The sequence below is a fragment of the Electrona antarctica genome, assembly GCF_951216825.1.
Source record: "Electrona antarctica genome assembly, contig: scaffold_25, whole genome shotgun sequence".
NCBI lineage: Eukaryota > Metazoa > Chordata > Actinopteri > Myctophiformes > Myctophidae > Electrona > Electrona antarctica.
The window spans coordinates 6,351,841-6,358,487 of NW_027637034.1; positions in this window are offsets into that span (position 1 = coordinate 6,351,841).

Genomic DNA, 6,647 nt, shown 5'->3' on the forward strand with positions numbered 1-6,647 from the left:
TATTTCAAGATAAGATAAGACGAGAAGTGTACTGTGTGGTTGATGCTTACCTGTACATGTCCTTGAAGAGCGCTGGTATGGTTCAAAGCGATGCTTTTTCAGACCTCCTACTTTGAGTTTTAATCCTTTGCTCTCCTGTTGTCTCCTGGTCATTAATGTAGTCATGGTGTGTTTGTCCTCTATCTTTCTCCTGCTGCTTTCTGTAGGTTCAAATGATCTGCTCTGAAGAAAACACTGATTTACCAACACTATATATGCAGTCTAGTCAGGGTACTTAGTGAAGCTGTAACCTGGTTGGTCAGAGTAGCACGGCCCTCTCTGGCCAATCAGGTAACACCTTTCACAAGGTGTTTGTTGTTGAGGGGAAGGGGGAGGCAGGGAGGGGGGGGGGGGGGGGGGTATTGGGCCGTGGCCCCCATTGGCCTACATGAAAGAGCTTAGTTGTCCCCTGTTGTTGTTGATGTCTATTAGTTTTGGTTTTGTGTATTATTATTATTTTTGTTACAGCTCTAAGGTATATAATGACATAGTAAAATGTTGAAAATGAGTGGAATGCCCCTTTAAGAACTGGTTTTCCAGTTAATCTGGAGAAAAACCATTCAATGGTCGAAAACAGAGTCCACTTGAACATAACAGTCCACTTTGGTTGAACAATATTTAGTCTACTAGTCTAGTGATCCATTGAGGAGTTTCTCAAAGTCAAAGCAGGAGCCAGCATAAATATAAAATAACGTTATTGGTATAGCAAATTCCAACAAGGCATTTCAATGTGCTTTGCACACATCAGGAAACATATATAAAATCATTACTAAAACAAAAATACATAAAACATTACAGTGCAGAAGAGAAAGAAAAACTCAATCAAATGCAGTGGGAAACAGAACAGTATTTCATTGTGATGTAAAATAAATAAGAGTGCCAGCATACCTGCTGTTTTCTGGGAGTTCTTCCACATGTGGTGCATAACAACTGCTGGTTTATAATAAACCTTAAAAAGCAGTATAGTAGTTCATCCAAAAATGACTTACTCAGTATCTGGATAAATATGTACAATCTAACTATTGAATAAGTGGATATGAATTAATTGTTACTGCAGCAGAGCCATTCATCTTGAGGATTTCTCCACATTATTTCAGTAACATCAGAACCAAGGAGAACCAGCTCTGGTGAAGAAACAACTGCTCATACTGTGATTTACATCCCATTTATCTTAATTTATCTTGGAACACTTACAAACCACAGATAAAAAAAAAATCTTGACTTTAAACATTTATTAAAAACAAGAAAACGGAAGTAAAACAGTTAGGCCTATTTGTTTCAAACAATATTTATAAATAGTAGACAAGCCTTCACATCTTGTCTTTTACAAGTAGCCTATATACAGCACCCCTTGTATTTTATGTGTTAGGTTGTAATGTAGGTTCAATTTGTTTCCACTTTAGTATAGAAGACAGTCGTCTGGTTTCTGTACAGGACTGGAACAGCAAATAAGTATATTGTCAAATCAAAGTCTCATATCCTATTGTGCGCTATTGGTTTCATTTCATTTCTTATCTATATTTACAGTGAAATCCCATTGTGTAATGTGTAGGCCTGTGTGCAGAAACATGTGTCCATAGTATTAATAAATGATCAGGATAAGTCAAGATAAATCAGGATATATCATTATACTTATTCAATTATATCCTATATTAATTATTTGTTTGTTCAGTAACAGAGGTTACTGTCTCCATATCCAGTCATATAAGTCATAGTGAAACTGGAAGGGATTGAATGAAAATACACTGAACAAAAACATAAGCTGATACATTTTTGCAGGGTTCTCTCTCAATATGGTGGTGATGAATGCACTTTTATTCAATGTTTTTCAAATGCTAAATAATGAACAAACCCCACATTCTTTCCCCATGTTAAAATGTACACATGCTAAATGATGATGGCTGATGCTTCATTCACTATATGCATTCAAATGCAGAGATTAACGTGTTAATGGTCACTCGTTGTCTGGCATTGGACAGATCACCTGCTAATGATCACATTTTGGATGAACTGAGACCATTTCACACCTCTTTGACTCTGATGAGTTTCAGCAGAACTACAGTAATAGGTCTATCATCACATGGAACTGTTATCACTCTTTCAGCTTTCTAGTGTGCAATGTTTCAGGTGTGTTAAAATGGCTATATGTTCTTGTAACAATCATTGCTATTATTGTTTGTGGTGACAATGTTAAAGTGCAATGTTTACTTACAGAGAGTGCACAACATGCTGCTGTTTGTTTTAAAAGGCTTTATACCCTGCTGTATATCAGTGGTTCCCAAACGTCACGCCAAGGACCCCCAAATAGACACTAATTTAATAGCCTTTACTAATACATATATAGGACATGGATGGATGGAAACATGACCGCAAGGACGTTCTATCTAGTATACAATCAATAAATGTAGAGATATAAGTTAACTGGAAAATATGAATGTTTTAAAACCTGTTCTGGGCCAAATTTAAGAACGTACACAACGCATATTTCAAGGTAACACGTTTTATTTCAACCATGTTTACAACTTAAAACATATATCAATAGAACAATTATTTACAAAATGTATTGTGCTAATTTCTTCTCAGTTGGAATGCAGCCAATGATGTGAACATAACACAATGTCTAATATAACATGTCTAATATAGGCCTACATAATGTGCAAGGGAATAATACATACAATTAGAAATGCTTATTTTAAAACAAAAATACATAAAACATTACAGTGCAGAAGAGAAAGAAAAACTCAATCAAATGCAGTTTGATGTGATGTCATATACAGTACTGGTATGTACAATATAAACTTGCAAGTGCAATATTAAATACAAAATGTAAAATAAACACATGAAATGTATATAATATACTAATATAGAATCACAGTCTGTTGTGCAGGTGAGAGACAACACTTAGCAGCAGATAATATCACACATGTAAGTGTATACATAACATCATCTATTAGCAGCACTGCAACAGCAGTGTGTATAGTATGTGTATGTACTGTTTGTTTGCATATGTTTTATGTATATCCTGATGACTGCTGTGCACAAAACAAATTTCCGAAAGGACGAATAAAGTATCTATCTATCTATAGTCATATAGTAACAGTCAGTGATAGTGCATGTGTTCTTACAGTATAACTACTAAGAGTACTGTGATCACAAATGGTACACCCCATGGGTCACACATGATCTCAGTTTCAGTTGACTGAAGTGTCTTAGGTAGCATAGTGTCCTGTCTGGATCAGTGTTGGCCGACATCACCATATTGTGGCGTTGTCATAGTCAAACATGTACTGTACACAAAATCCAATACCAATAACTGGGAGTGCATTACATTTGCAATGGTTGACCCCACAAACACCTTGAGACGGTCATAGGAGAGGCATGGTGATGAAGGGATGGTCCAACACCTGGTCAGGTGTTATCCTCCCCTCTGGATCCAGATGAAGCATTCGTTTCAACAGGTCCATGAAGACGTCACAAGATGTTTCATCAGCATCGCAACGCAGGGAGGAGAACACTTCTTCCAGTGAGCAAATCACACATGTAAGTGTATACATAACATCCTCTATTAGCAGTTCTGCCTTTAACTCCTGCACTGTGTAATACTCCTCTGGTTCCTGGAAAACACAAAACAAAACATTTTTAGTGATCTGATTGAATGACGTGCAAAGACAGCCTATTCTTGAACATTTCAGAGATGAAGTTGTTACTCCAATATTAGTTGCAGTCATACCTTAAATCTCCATGTATCGTCTTCCTGAATGAAAGGTTGTTTGTCCAGCATCCAAGAGGGATTGCTCTGGCATACCAAGTGTCAAGAGGATGGATTGAACCTGTAGAAAAAACACAGGATATTTCACATATTGAGAATATTTCATTAACAGTGTTAGGCTATAACTATGGATTAAAGAGTACAGTCAGGATGCATGTAGTAATGTACAGTGCATCAGCACAATACTCACCACATCATATTCAGTCTTCCCACCAAAGAGATCACGGAACAGCATCCCATTAACTCTTTGAGAGTTTCAAGGATTTCTATATAGTAGGTAGACTTCTCTATGGCATAATCCCGTTTTTGAATGATTTATTGAAAATTCTCTGGTGTGAATTGTGACAACGAAAGACCTTCAGAGAAAGCTTGACTTGTCTGCTTCCAGGAATAAAATGAACTGAGTTGATAAAATGTTTAGTTTTTGTGTTGGAAGCCATTTAAAAGAGCCTGCATTTACACTGGGTAGTGTTTCTAGGACAACAAAAAAAGTTATGCCCGGTTGAAGTTTTATTTTCTAAATAACTTTTTTTCTGCTGGGTGTACATAGCCATGCAATATCTCATTTTAAAGGGTGAGTTGTCTAGTTCAATTAAAATAAAATAAAAAGTTTCTCACATGTACCACTGTAGATATTTTGCCATCTATAAATAGCATGGTCAGTCATGATCAATCTGACCTATCCAGCTAAAAGTCCCCATACATCTGAATTGGAACATCATATAAACTGAATTATTTTGTGGGGTAAAATTAGACATTCTAACGCACATTTTGATGTATACCATGTTTACATAGTCTTACCAGTACCTTGTCTATTCATGCATGTATCTCAAAAACCTGTTATGAAGAAACACAGTTTTGATAAAAAAACACATCCAAGGACATTGTTTTGATATGACTTGGTGCCCATGATATGTATCAAAATATAGACTTGAATGTATACTGTATTATAAAAAAGAAATTGAGTTATTACCATCTACCGTTACAGAGTAAATAACAGTTGAAACTTGCTTAGTCATATACAATAAACCTCACAATAGTGAACAAAATAGTCATGACAGGTCTAACTCATTGTAAAAGCGTATTTTATTTTTTACGACTAACATAATTAAATGATAAATATTACAGAAAATTAATAGGCCTACATACAAAACAGTTACTCCTCCCCTAGCTCTGATCCATAGCTCTAAATGCGCATTTAGAGCTATGGATCAGAGCTACTCCTCCCAAATGTCCCCAAACCCAGTCCTTGACGGTGTGTGTGTGTGAGTTAACCTGACTCCGCCAGATGGGGCCGCAGAGAGTACACTGTGTTCCCCCCTCCTGCTCCCATCTGGGAACTCTCAGGCAGACTTGATGCCCGGCCACAAAACGGCCTGGCCAATCAGCAGCAGCTTCTAGCAACTTCTAGCAGCAGCTTCTAGCTTCTAGCTGCTGCTGATTGGCCAGGCCATTTTGTGGCCGGGCATCAAGTCTGCCTGAGAGTTCCCAGATGGGAGCAGGAGGGGGGAACCCAGTGTACTCTCTGCTGCCCCATCTGGCGGAGTCAGGTTATGTGTGAGTAGGCTAAATAAAAAAAACACCCAAAAACTGCCACCCCCTGAAATGAATGAATGAATGAATCCGGTTCAGTGTCGGAGAACGCCATCGCAGTCTTGACTCTTCATCCTCCTCCTCCTCATCTGATGCCAGTTCTAAATATATAAAAGGAAATAAACATTTTAGCTGTAGTCAGTGCACGCTACTATTACGTGGCGTTTTACCCGGCTGCTGGCGATCAAATGATTTTATTGTGCAGTGTCTTTGTGGGCCGAGTCGTGGCATGACAAATACAAATAGATGCTTGTATAAGTAGTATCACGATAAAATAATATGGCAACGTTAGAATGAAACACCAATGAGTGATCGCTGGTAATGTAGCTAGCTGCCCAGGGTATATCCAGCACCATTGCGTCGCAATCATCCAGCAACATTGGTACTGGCTATTGCCCGGGCTTGTGGCCCGGCCAATAGCCAGTACCATTTGTGCAGTGTTTGTTAGCAACTACTACTAGCCAACAGCCAGTGGAATGTGGTGACGAGATGGTGCTGGATATACGCTGGGCAGCTACATTACCCGCGATCACTCATTGGTGGTGTCATTCTAACGTCGCCATATTATTTTATCGTGATACTAATTATACAAACATCTATTTGTATGCCACGATTCGGCCCACAAAGACACAGTACAATACATTCATTTGATCAGATGTTTGTTAGCTACGTCGATCACCTATAGTACCGACCCTTGTTATATATTCTCCGACTATGCCTGTCACGATGACTAAACCAGTTAGATCTATCCATATATGGTTCTACCACATCTATCTGATATCAGCACTAGGTCGGCTCGGGCCAAATATAGGGATCGTCTTACTAGACATGTCATATTAGGGCATTTTCGAATACAATAAAATTACCTTTTAGCGAAGGCATCAGCCTTGGTGGTAACTCCGGTGGGGAGAAGAAAAAACATTGCACACGTGTAATCCGCGAGGGTGGATGTTGCAGCCCGGCCAACGGTCTGGGACAGTGGGACTGGAGAATGCCACTGGACACGGATGGATCATTTTTCAGATTGTTTTTTTTGCGGCGACTGCAAACCTGGCTGAAAAACTCTTCCTCCAGTGCCCACCTCGGAGGAGTCAACCAACCCCCCTGTTCACTGGGGGCTGGGCGTCAGTTTCCAATAGGAAAGCATACACGTGTGTCACGTGACATGGGAATTCTGGGTAATGTAGTTTAGATTAATAAGAAACTAGAAAGACGCCAATTGGCGTCATTGCTCTCCTCCAGAATG